Raw genomic sequence first — 14,286 nt, 5'->3', positions numbered from 1 at the left:
CCTGTCTCCACTAAAAATATGAAAATTAGCCGGGCGTGGTGGCGCACACCTGTAATCGCAGCTACTTGGGAGGCTGAGGCAGGAGAATTGCTTGAACCTGGGGGTTAGAGGTTGGAGTGAGCCAAGGTCACACCACTGCACTTCAACCTATAAATAAATAAATAAAAATTAAAGATTAAGTTACCATGTGACCCAGCAATTCCACTCACCCAAGAGAAAACTAAAATGAATTATGTCTACACAAAAGTTTATCTGTCAGTGTGTAACAGCATTATTCATAATAGCTAAAAGTGGGAACAACCCTAGCGTTCATCAACTTACAAATGGTTAAAATGTGGAATAGTCATACAATGGCATATTACTCGATCACTAAATGGAATGAAGTACTGATAAATGCTGCAACGTGGATAAACCTTTAAAAATATATGCTAAGAGGAAGAAGCGAGACACAAAAGGCCACATACTGTGTGATTCCTTTTATATAAACTATCTAGCATAGATTAATGCATGGAGACAGAAAGTAAATTAGTGGTTGGCAGGGACCAGGGGCAGGAAAATGGGGAGTTACTCTTCATGGGTATAGGTTTTTTTGATGGGTGATTAACATGTTCTGGAATTAGAGAGTGATGATAGTTACACAGTATTGGGAATGTACTAAAAACCACTGAATTGTACTTTAATGGTGTGAATTTTATGGTATATGAATTATATCTCAATGTTTTAAAAAGACCACAAAATAAAAAAGAAAACATATATACCCCATAAACCCATCTCCTACCCCTCCCCCCACCAACCCATGAAGCAGCAGTAGTTTGCAAGCCCAGTGTGGTATAAATCCAGCCTTGAAAAATAAAGTTATCAAAGAAAACATTCTGCATGCAGAAGTAAGCTATTCTGTTTATTGTATTTTTCACAAACTCCCTTGCGGAAGTTAATAGTTCAGTGCCTTAGAGTAGTGTTTTTGAGACTTCGCTCATGACTCTTCAGTGGGTCAAGAAATAAATTTAATGTGGCCCATTAACTTTTTAAATAATGAAATAGAATGGATTCAGAAATATTAAGAGTAACTTGTATGGATTCTTGACAAGAACTGAGGACAGGAGCACATTACTAATCGCACAAGGCTAACTGCATTATACTGTGTGTGGGAGAGACAGAGGAGGGGATGTGAAAAATGTACACATTGGCTAAAAGCAGTTTGTTTTATTTGGTGAATTGTCATCTCATTTGATTTTCTGGTACTTGACTGCCAATATGACCATCAAGTTATAATGACAGAATAGTACAGTATAGTATAGTATAGTATAATGTATGTATGTATTTGTTTATTTATTTTGAGATGGAGTTTTGCTCTTGTTGCCCAGGCTGGAGTGCAGTGCTGCGATCTCAGCTCACTGCAACCTCTACCTCCCAGGTTCAAGCAATTCTCTGCCTCAGCCTCCCGAATAGTTGGGATTACAGGCACCCACCACCATGACTGGCTAATTTTTATATTTTTAGTGGAGATGGGGTTTCACCATCTTGGCCAGGCTGGTCTTAAACTCCTGACCTCATGATCCACCCGCCTTGGCCTCCCAAAGTGCTGGGATTACAGGCATGTGCCACCACGCTGGGATTACAGGCATGTGCCACCGCGCCCAGCTGTGTATTATTTAATTTTATATCAAAATAGTTTGTAGTTAGTCGTGAAGAGTGGATTTTTTTTTTTGGCAATATTGCCATGACTTTCAACTGGGTTTTGGTTAGGAAATTGCAGTGCAGTTTTTCAGAAAGTTTATAATCAGGTAAAAAATTTTGGATGTGCGATTATTGTAGCATTTTAATTGAACTAGTTCAAATTGCTCTTAAGTTGACTGTTTTAATGCTACAAAGAACAAGAATAATAAGGTGAAAAACATGGGAAAAGTAAATGGAAATATTGGAGAAAATATCAACTCTAATCAACAGACTGACATAATTTGAATCTTGTTAAAAAGGGTAAATGCAAGATTTGCTTTATGTATTTGTTTATTTATTTTAATAGAGATAGGGGTCTCACTGTGTTGACCAGCCTGGTCTCAAACCCCTGGCCTTGAGCAATCCTCCCATCTCAGCCTCCCAAAGTGCTGGGATTACAGGCATGAGTCACTATGCCCGGCCAGCTCATGCCTGTAATCCCGGCACTTTGGGAGGCCAAGGCGGGCGGATCACCTGAGGTCAGGAGTTTGAGACCAGTCTGCCCAATGTGGCAAAACCCCATCTCTACTAAAAATACAAAAATTAGCCGGGTGTGGTGGCAGGTTCCTGTAATCACAGCTACTCCGGAGGCTGAGGCAGAAGAATCACTTGAACCCGGGAGGTGGAGGTTGCAGTGAGCTGAGATCACACTCTCTAGTCTGGGTGATAATTATGAAACTCTGTCTCAGAAAAAATATATATATTACTTTATCAAATGTGTAAATCCAACAAAATGACATGTACACCAATGCATTATAATGATGTTCTTGCAAATGAGAAGTTAAAACCATCAAAACTTAAAAGATGCTTGGAAACATGACATGTTGAATTAGTCAGTCTCTCGAATATTTCCAAAGAAAGAAAAACATATATAATGTGATAGGCAAATTTTATGATTCAGGTTGTGACTGTCAGTGAGAAAGCCTTATTATCGTTGTATTGGGTTGCATATTATGTACCAAAAAAAAAAAAATCGCTCACATGGTTCCTGAAAAAAAAAAATTTATTCTCTGGCATGTATTTGGTGTGTACAGTTTTTATGGTGTAGCAAGTGATAAAAATATACCTTGGCAATAGTAGAGTTTCTCCTTGAATCTATACTATTGCAGAATGTTGGAAACAATGCTTATTATATTGTTCCAATCTCATATAGATTTTGTAATCCAACCACAGAAAGCCAAATCAAAAGTTGCACAACATTAGCTTATACCTTATACGAGTGGTAAGAACATTTTAAGGAGGGTCTTCTTGTTTGGTTAATTTTCTCCCACAAAACTGGATTAAAAGCATTTAGAGAATTGGCAATTGTAACTTTGGTCAATACAAATTAGTCCAGATAAATGTAAAGGCATTGTATGAGAGTAGCAAATATGAATGAAAATATAATAAAATTATTATAAAGTTGTTAGAAGAATCTGAAAGCAATGCTATTTGGAATACTCTTTTTATATGCTGTAAATCTTAGGAAAACACAGGGATCCTGCTAAAATTCATATATATGTTGGAGGAAAACAGTGATAATCAACTTCTTGAAAACAAATTTTCAGGGATTACAGCTGACCATATCATTTACTTTAGCATATTGAAATTGGCCAATCATATCAATGTTGGCCAATCTAAGCAATATATTTTTTTACATCCTTAGAGAATTAAATTAGAAGTTGTTCCGACATGCTGAGCCTGTCCAAGCATTCCAAACGACATTACTTCTATGGCAAGCAAGATTTCAAAATAGTATGTGCCACTGGGTCAGTGATTGTCAAAAGTGGTCCCTGGTGCAGAGGCAACAGCATTACCAGGGATCTTGTTATAAGTAAAACTCTTGGGCCCCATCCCTGACCACAGATGGGCCAGCAATCTAGTTTAACAACGCCAACCCCTCCAGGTGATTCTAATGCAAGCTCAAGACTGAGAACAAGGTTACGAGATGTTCCCAACATTGCTGCAACAAAATGATGCAACTTTATTAATGAAAGCAGTTTGTATTAATCCATTCTCATGCTGCCAGTAAAGACATACTTAAAACTGAGCAATTTATAAAGGAAAGAGGTTTAATTGACTCACAGTTCCACATAGCTGGGGAAGCCTCAGGAAACTTACAATCATTGTGGAAGGGGAAGCAAACAAGGTCTTCTTCACCTGGCGCCAGCAAGAAGTGAAGAGCGAATGACAGGGAAAGCCCCTTCTAAAACCATCAGATCTGGTGAGAACTCACTCATGATCAGAACAGCATGGAGGTAACTGCCCCCGTGATTCAATAACCTCCCACCAGGTCTCTCCCGTGACACGTAGAGATTATGGGAACTACAATTCAAAATGAGATTCAGGTAGGGACACAGGCAAACCATATCACAGTTTGAACTGAATGAAATGAAATTAGAGAGATTTTTGCACCTTATCTGCTATGTTGGTGTCAATGTTATGTTACTTTCATGTCGGTTGGTGACCTTTTTTTCTGGTCTTTGGAAGAAATTATGTGATGTTGGCATTATTTCTTCCTTAAAAGTGTGGTAGATTTCAAAGGCATTAGGGACTGGGGTTTTCTTTGTGGGAAGCTTTTAAATTAGAGATGAAATGTCTTTAATAGTCATAAGATGATTCCAATTTTCTGTTATGTTTTGTGTCCATTTAGGTAAGCCTGTTTTTTCTAGAAATTTGTCTGTTCTACATACATTTTCAAATATATAGGCATAAAGTTATTCATCATGTCTTCTTACGATCTTTCAGTGCTGAAGAATCTGAAATGATATTCCATTGTCAAATTTCTGACATTAATTTCTGGTTGGAATCTCTTCTTTTTATTTATGGAGTCTGTTCTAATTTGATCGACTGTTTTCTAGGATTACAGCACAACACTCAATCTGGGATTTCTTTTCTTTCTATCTGCAGCTGCGGATCACAAGTTCAGGAGATCAAGACCATCCTGGCCAACATGGTAAAACGCCGTCTCTACTAAAAATACAAAAATTAGTTGGGTGTGGTGGCGCACGCCTGTAGTCCTAGCTACTCAGGAGGCTGAGGCAGGAGAATTGCTTGAACCAAGGAGTCGGAGGTTGCAGTGAGCTGAGATCATGCCACTGCACTACAGCTTGGCAACAGAGTGAGACTCTGTCTCAGAAAAAAAAAAAAATGGTATTAATTATCCACTTACTCATCAAGCTGTGCTCAGAGGGCTTTGAGTTGTATATAAGACAATGCAAATTTGTCACCTGTGAGGCGCTTCCAAAGAATGTAGTACAGATTCAGAGGTAGTGGGTTTTAGATTTTGTTTTTCTTTTTGAAACCTATTTTTGGGTCAGACGCAGTGGCTCATGCCTGCAATCCCAATGTTTTGAAAGGCAGAGGTGAGAGGATTGCTGGAGGCCAGGAGTTTGAGACAAGTGTGGGCAACATAGTGAGAACCTGTCTCTACAATAATATATTTTTTAAAATGCTTGTGTGGGTTGGAGCCCTGATGGTAATTGCTTATGTGTCTGCCTTCCTCCACTACACTTGGGCCCTATAAGGCACAAGCTGTATTTGTCTTATTCTCAGATGTATCCCCAACGCCTGGGACAGAGCTTGTACATAAGAAGTTTTCAAGAAATACCTGGTGAATGAATGTAATTCAGTGACTACATGCCTTTATTTATAATAGTATGTATTCTAGTGTGCTGTGATACTTTGTTAGTTTATGAAATTTCTATTTTATGCATATTTGTTAAGATGACATGTATCAAACACCTGGTACAGTGCCCGAAACATACATGGTAGATCTTTTCTTTCTTTTTGAGACAGGGTCTCGCTCTGTTGCCCAGGCTGGACTGTGCAATCTCTGCTCACTGCAGCCTTGGCCTGCAGGGCTCAAGCAATTCTCGCACCTCAGCCTCCCAAGTAGCTGGGACCACAGGCATGCACCACCATGCCAGGCTAATTAAANCCTCAGCCTCCTGAGTAGCTGGAACTATTGGTATGCTCATCCATGCCAGCCAATATATATATTTGCATATATCCATGCCAGCATATATATATATATATATATATATATTTGTAGAGATGAAGTCTCACTATGTTGCCCAGGCTTGTGTCCAACTTCTGGGCTCATGTGACCCTCCTGCCTCAGCCTCCCAAAGTACTGGGATGTCAGGTGTGAGCCACCACATGGGGCCTAGGTCTTTTTCAAATGTTAATTTTCTTATTTTCTTCCCTTTGCGTTTCTTTGCATCTAGCACAATCTCTGATACATAGTAGGTGTTTAGCGATTTAGAGGTCACTGTAAACAATCCAAGAACCACTGGCAAAATATATGTGTATGTCTGCCTGTGTGTGTCTGCCTGTGTGTGTGTGCGCGCCCGTGTGTGTCTGTGTCTGCACTGCACGTGTGTGTCTGCCTGTGTGTGTGTGCGCGCACGTGTGTGTCTGCCTGTGTGTGTGCATGCACGTGTGACTGCCTGTGTGTCCGTGCACACACGTGTGTGTCTGCCTATGTGTGTGTGCATGAATGTGTGACTACCTGTGTGTGTGCGCACACATGTGTGTCTGTCTGTGTCTGCCTGTGTGTGTCCGTGCACGTGTGTCTGCCTGTGTGTCTGTGCATGTACATGTGTGTCTGCCTGTGTGTGTGTCTGCGCACGTGTGTGTCTGCCTGTGTGTGCACGCACACGTGTGTGTCTGCCTGTGTGTGTGCCTGTGTGTGTGCGCGCACATGTGTGTGTCTGCCTGTGTGTGTGCGCGCATGTGTGTGTCTGCCTGTGTGTCGGATGCATGCATCATTTGGGGAAAGAGGTTTCAAGTTTACGTCATAAAAGAATCTTCAGTGTTGCTGAAGAATGGCTGTTGTAGATGAAGGAGTGACTAGCTTTGGGAATGAGTTAAGAATCTACATCTGTGGAGACTGCAACAAAAATTTAGAGACACTGTATTTTCTGAACTCAGATCCGATCATAGAGTTGGACAAGTTTAAGTCCCACAGGGACCATTTTAAATCAAGATTGTTCCAAGGACGACACAAGAATTAATTTGAAAGGACTATCAATGGTCAAATTTGGGACAATTTGAGCATCAAAAAAGAATGAGAAATACACACACACATTTTTTTTTTTCTTTTTTTTTGAGGCAGAGTTTTGCTCTTGTCCATCCTTCCGGGTGTGCAGTAGGACCCTCTCTGGAATGGGGGTCAAACCAGGTAGGTCGGATAATTTCTTTATGGCCAGTTTATGCACAGAAAGGTGTGTGTGGTTTAGGGGGAGGGAGTTGGAGTAATCTTTTGTAGGTTTAGTTTCACCGCTGGCAAGGGGAAGGAGGAAGGTTTCTGGTCTTTTCTTTTTTTTTTTCTTTTTTTTTTTTTTTTTTGAGACGGAGTTTTGCTCTTGTGCCCAGGCTGGAGTGCAGTGTCACAATCTCGGCTCACTGCAACCCCCGCCTCCCACATTCAAGTGATTCTCCTGCCTCAGCCTCCCGAGTACCTGAGGTTACAGGCATGCGCCACCACACCTGGCTAATTTTTGTATTTTTAGTAGAGACAGGGTATCACCATGTTGGCCATGCTGGTCTCCAACTCCTGACCTCAGGCGATCCGCCTGCCTCGACCTCCCAAAGAGCTGGGATTACAGGATTGAGCCACTGCGCCCCGCCAGTTTCTGGTTTCTAAGCCCTGCCTTGGGGAAGAGGGATTCTAGTTTCCATGACTAGCCTCAGGGGAGAATAAGAGGCCAGAGACAGAAGAGTAGGAGAAGGTCAGAGAGAGCTGCTTCTGAAGCCTTTATCTTAGGGTATCATTTTCTTTTTTCTTTTTTCAGAGACAGGGTCTCACACTGTCACCCAGGCTGGAGTGCAGTGGTGGGATCATAGTTCACTACAGACCCCAACTCCTGGGCTCAAGCAGTCCTCCCACCTCAGCCTCCCAAGTAGCTAGAACTACAGGTGTGTGCCACCAAGCCCAGCTCATTTTTAAATTTTTGTAGAGACTCTTGGTTTCAAGTGATTCTCGCACCTCAGCTTTCCAAAGGGCTGGAATTACAGGTGTGAGGCACTGCACCCAGCCCTGGGCTATCATTTCCTGAGACCATAGACTTCCCAGTAGTAAAAAATGAATGAACCACTGACATACAGATCAATGTGGATGAATCTCGAAAACATCATCCTTGGTGAAAGAAGTTAAACACAAAAGACTATATATTAGATGGTTCCATTTATATGAAGTTATGGAACAGTCAGAATTAATCTATGATGATAAAATTAGAACAGTGGAAAAGTACATTTTTCTCCTTTGGAGTTAATAGGTAACAAGTACATGAGAACTTTCTGGAGTAATGGAAATTTCTATATCCATTGGGGGTATTGGTTAAATTAAGGTGTTGGTTACACAAGTATATACATATGTCAAAATTCATCAGATTAGATATTAATATCTATGCATTTCATTTTATGTAAATGATACCCTAATAAAACCAAGAGAAAATAGAATAACCATAGTAATGGATTATAACACATAAAAAAAAGTTATTAGTCCATAGTGATACCCCAGAAAAAGGGTGGGAGCTTCTTTTGGGGGGGAATATTACCTAATAAAAGGGGAAGCAGTGGTAGAATTAGAAAGTTACCATTTTGCAACCACCAGCATAATCATCCAGGGAGGGTTCATCAAGGGATGATTAAAAACTACTGGGTGAGGGCTAGGTGCGGTGGCTCACGCCTGTAATCCCAGTACTTTCAGAAGCCGAGGCAGGTGGATCACCTGAGGCTGGGAGTTGCAGACTAATCTGGCCAATATGGTGAAACCCCGTCTCTACTAAAGAAAAAAAAAATTACCATGTGAAGTGGCTCGTGCCTGTGGTCCCAGCTACTCAGGAGGGAGGCTGAGGCAAGAGAAGAAGAAGAAGAGAAGGTTGCCTTGAGCCGAAATTGTGCCACTGCACTCCAGCCTGGGTGACAGAGCGAGACTTCATCTCAAAACAAACAAACACAAACACTACTGGGTGAAAGGTGGGTGGAGAACAAGACAGGCTCGTAGTCTTGAAGGCCGCAGATTACTTATTAACCCCAAAATGTACTTTTCCAATGAAGATATATTACCCAACAGATCAAACTTAGCATCATCAATAATGGGACAAATTTACAATATTTCTTTCTGATATGAAGCAATGGGAAAGCACACCATCACCTGTTTAATATTCTAGCCATAAAAACTTAATCCTAACCAAATCGTGAGAAAACAATAAAGCAGATCCAGATGGCAGGATATTCAGTACAACGGTCAATATCCTGAAGGGACAAAAGAGATGAGAGACTCTTCTAGACTAAAAGATAGCAACAAGACAGCTTTCAAATGCATACATGATCCTTTATCGAACTCTGGACTGGGGGGAAGAGACTGTAAGGGACATTTGGGGGATAATTACAGGTATTTGAATATGGATTATAAGATAAATAATGCCCAGGCGCAGTGCTTACGCCTGTAATCCCAGCAGTTTGAGAGGCCGAGGTGGGCAGATCACTTGACATCAGGAGTTCGAGACCAGCCTGGCCAACATGGTGAAACCCAATCTCTACTAAAAATACAAAAATCAGCTGGGTGTGGTGGTGGGTGCCTGTAAACCCAGCTATTCGGGAGGCTGAGGCAAGAGAATCGCTTGAACCTGGGAGGCAGAGGTTGCAGAAAGCCGAGATCACACCACTGTATTCCAGCCTGGGCTACAAAGCAAGACTCCATCTCAAAAAAGAAGAAAAGGCTGGGTGTGGTGGCTCATGCCTGTAATCTCAGCACTTTGGGAGGCCGAAGCGGGCAGATCATCTGAGGTCGGGAGTTCAAGACCAACCTGACCAACATGGAGAAACCCCGTCTCTACTGAAAATACAGATTAGCCAGGTGTGGTGGCGCATGCCTGTAATCCCAGCTACTTGGGAGGCTGAGGCAGGGGAATAGCTTGAACCTGGGAGGCAGAGGTTGCAGTGAGCCAAGGTTGTGGTGAGCCGAGATCGCGCCATTGCACTCCATCCTGGGCAACAAGAGTGAAACCCTGTCTCAAAATAACAAATAAATAAAAAGATAAATTATATCAATATTAAATTTTTTAGGTGTGATAGTATCATAGTTTTTAGGAGCATGTCGTTGATCTTAGGGGATACATTCTAAAATGTGCAGTGAAGTGTCATACAATATCTATAATTTACTTTCAAATGCTTAAGCAAAAAATGGCTCAGCAGGATGGGTGCAGTGGCTTACATCAAAACAAACAAACAAAAACCCTCTCTACATATAAATGAAGTATAAATAGAGACAGAGATACATATATGGAAAGAGCTATATATACATATATATACACATACACAGAGAAAGATAAAATATAGTTTTAGTAGTTGGCAAGTCTAAGCAAAGGGTATATGAGTGTTCATGGTGTATCTTTCAACTTTTCTGTAGATTTGAGAAACTTCTCCAGAAAGCTGTGAAAAGAATAAGATAGTGCAAAGAAAGTGCTTGGCCAGTGGTAAGTGCTCAACAAAGGGTAGATCTTACCCAGAAGTATAAGCCCCACGAGAGCAGGGAATTTTGTTTCTTTTATTTAGCACAATATCCACAGCACCTATAGCAGTGCCTGGCACATAAGGTAGTACTTAACAAACATTTGAAAGACAAATCATTGAGAGGTTGTACATTAGAAATGTAATGTAAAAAAAAATTACTGTAAAAAATGACACCACAGGATGATGCGTGGTTGCATGGGACAGGTGTTACCGTGGCGTGATATAACTCTGCCAGTTGCTTTGATTAAAATGACTTCTTGGCAGGGTGCCATGACTCATGCCTGTAATCCCAGCACTTTGGGAGGCTGAAGCAGGAGGATTGCTTGAGCCCAGGAGCTTGGCAGCTGCAGTGAGTTATAATCACACCACTGTACTCCAGGCTGGGCCACAGAGCAAGACTTAAAAAAAAAAAAAAAAGTCCCAGAAAATCTGTCTGCCCAACTGAGATGAGTTTGGCTATTTATTTACAAGAGTGAATGTTCTCTGAATAGCATCATCATGTTTGGTTAAGTCATTTGGGATTACGGTGGAAAAAAATTAGCCAGTTTGGGAGCTTCATTTTTTTTCTAGTGCTGAGAGGCGTACTGCGTCCTCTGGTGGTGAGAGACACTCAGCTTTTTTTTCTGAGACAGAGTCTTGCTCTGTCCCCCAGGCTGAGAGTGCAGTGGCACGATCTCGGCTTACTGCAAGCTCCGCCTCCCGGGTTCACGCCATTATCCTGCCTCAGCCTCCTGAGTAGCTGGGACTACAGGCGCCCGCCACCGCGCCCGGCTAATTTTTTGTATTTTAGTAGAGATGGGGTTTCACCGTGGTCTCGATCTCCTGACCTTGTGATCCGCCCGCCTCCGCCTCCCAAAGTGCTGGGATTACAGACGTGAGTCACCACGCCCGGCCTTTTTTTTTTTTTAAAGACAGAGCCTTGCTCTGTCGCCCAGGCTGGAGTGCAGTGGTGCAATCTCAGCTCACTGCAAGCTCTGCCTCCTGGGTTCAAGCGATTCTCCTGCCTCAGCTTCCCGAGTAGCTGGGATTACAGGCACGTGCCACCATGCCTGGCCAAGTTTTGTATCTTTAGTAGAGACGGGGTTTTGCCATTTTGGCCAGGCTGGTCTTGAACTGCTGACCTCAGGTGATCCACCTGCCTCGGCCTCCTAAAGTGCTGGGATTATAGGTGAGAGCCACTGCGTCCGGCCAACTTATAGGTTTTTAATGGCAGGAGGGCAGAGGCTACAGGTGAAGTCATAAATCAATACATGGGGGCTGTATATTGGTTCCACCTAAAAAGACAGGATGTCTCCAACTGGGGCCCACAAGTGGATTCAAAGATTTTCTGACTTGTGATTGGTTAAGGCAGTAAAGCTTTGTCTAAAAATTTGGGATCCACAGAGAAGAATGTTAGCTCTAACTTATGGTTGTGCCCTCCTCCAGCCCCCTTAGGAAGAAATTTAGAACAAAAAATAGAAGTCAAAGTTTAGTCCTCAGCTCTTCCTTATCTGAGGTTTGCTTATCAGCAGATCCATTTGGTGAGGGTTCGAATTTCTGAGAAACAACACTCAGGGACAAATTTTTAGATATTATTTTCAGTTTCTATAGGGAACAAAATATCTCCTGACTGTAACTTCTTTGGCTTTTTTTTTTTTTTTTTTTGAGATGGAGTCTCATCCTGTCATCAGACTGGAGTGCGGTGGCGTGATCTTGGCTCACTGTGACCTCCGTCTCCCAAGTTTGAGTGATTCTCCTGCCTCAGCCTCCCAAGTAGCTGGGACTACAGGCGTGTGCCACCACGCCCAGCTAATTTTTGCATTTTTGGTACAGACAGGGTTTCACCATGTTGGCCAGGCTGGTCTCAAACTCCTGACCTCGTGATCCAACCACGTCAGCCTCCCAAAGTGCTGGGATTACAGGCGTGAGACACAGCACCTGGGCTTTGGCTATTGTTTTAAGCTACTATTACCTTCTTGCCTATCAAGTTGCTTTTTTACTTCTCAAGCCTAGCTAGTTGCCTGGAAATTCCCTGGAAGGAACTCAAGATTTTTCTTTATTTCCATGTTTGTGGGACCTGCAGGCTCCTAAGAGGAGTCTCTACTCTGTCTCAATGTTAATGACATAAAAATCACCTGAAATCTGTCTATGTTGTGAAAACCATAGTTAACATTTTTGGTGACATTTCTTTCAGGTTGTGCATATGAACATACAGAGTAGGAATATCTAATTATGCTTTTTTTCCTTTTTTTTTTTTTTTTTGAGACGGAGTCTTGCTCTGTCTCCCAGGCTGGAGTGCGATGACACAATCTCTGCTCACTGCAACCTCTGCCTCCCATGTTCAAGTGATTCTCCTGTCCCAGTCTCCTGAGTAGCTGGGACTACAGGCACAAGCCACCACACCCAGCTAATTTTTGTATTTTTTAGTAGGGATGGGGTTTTGCCATGTTGGCCAGACTGGTTTTGAACTCCTGACTTCAAGTGAACCACCCACCTTTGTCTCCCAAAGTGCTGGGATTACAGGCATAAGTCAGTGTGCCCAGCCATAATTATACATTTATGGGATCAGAAATCTACTTATTCCTTTATAATTTGCTTTATTTTGTACACCCATCTCTAGGATTTTTTCAGCTTGCAACACTGAAGCTCCGTATCTATTGAACAACTTCCCATTTTCCACTCCCCGCAGCCCCTGTAATCACCCTTCTACTTTCTATGAGTTTGACTACTTTAGATAACTCATATAAGTGGAATCATGTAGTATTTATTTTTCTGTCATTGGCTTATTTCACTTAGCACAGTATCCTCAAGGATCATCCGTGCTGTAAGATGTGATGAGATTTCCTGCCTTTTCAAGGCTGAATAATATTCCATTGTATGTATATATCACATTTTGTTTATTCATTCATCTATTAATGGATACTTGTGTTGCTTCTACCACTTGACTATTGTTAACAATCATGGTATGAATGTGGATTTTCAGATATCTCTTTGAGATCCTGTTTTCAATTCTTTCAGATATATTCCCAGACATGGGATTGCTGGATCATATGCTAATTCGAGTTTTAATTTTTTGAGGAACCTCCACACTGTTTTCTATGGAAACATTTTACATTCCCACCAACAGTGCCTAAAGTTTCCAATTTCTCCACATCATTGCCAACACATGTTATTTTCGTTTTTTTTTTTTTAAATAGTGGACATCCCAATGAATGTAAGGTGATAACTCATTGTAGTTTTTATTTGCATTTCTCTAATGATTAGTGAAGTTGAGTACCTTTTCATATGTTACTTGCACATTTGTGTGTATTCTTTGGGGATAAGTCTATTCAAGTCTTTTGCCCAACCTAAAAATCTGGTTATTTGTTTTTGTTGTTGTTGTTAAGGTGTAGAAATTCTTTACATATTCTGGATATTATATCCTTATCAGATACATGATTTACAAATATTTTCTCACATTCCATCGGCTTCTTTTCACCTGTTGATTGTGTCCTTTGATGAACAAAAGTTTTTAAGTTTAATGTAGTCCCATTTGTCTATTTTGTTTTGTTGCTTGTGTTTTGGAGTCATATCCAAGAAATCATTGCCAAATCCAATGTCATGAAGATTTTCCTCTTAGTTTTCATCTAGACATTTTAGTTTTATGTCTTATATTTAGGTCTTTAATTCATTTTAATTCTGCATATAGTATAAGGATCCATCTTCATTCTTTTGCATTTCCATACCATTTGTTGAAGAGACTGTCCTTTCCCCATTGTGTGGTTTTGGAATCTTTATTGATGATCATTTGACTGTATGAGTGAGGACTTATTTCTGGGTTCTCTATTCTATTCTATTGGCCCATATGTCTGTCTTTGTACTAGTACCACACTGTTTTGATTACTGTAACACTGTAATATGTTTTGTAATTAGGAAATGTGAGGCCTCTGACTTTGTTTGGGGTCCTTTGAGAGTCCACATGAAATTTAAGATTTTTTTTCTATTTCTGCAAAAAGTGCCATTGGGATTTTAATAGGGATTGTCTTGAGTCTGTATATTGCTTTAATTAATGGACACTTTAACAATATTAAGTCTTTTTTTTTTTTTTTT

This window comes from Rhinopithecus bieti, unplaced genomic scaffold (assembly GCF_001698545.2).
Source record: "Rhinopithecus bieti isolate Rb0 unplaced genomic scaffold, ASM169854v2 scaffold_12488, whole genome shotgun sequence".
Lineage (NCBI taxonomy): Eukaryota > Metazoa > Chordata > Mammalia > Primates > Cercopithecidae > Rhinopithecus > Rhinopithecus bieti.
This window is presented reverse-complemented; position numbering follows the sequence as displayed.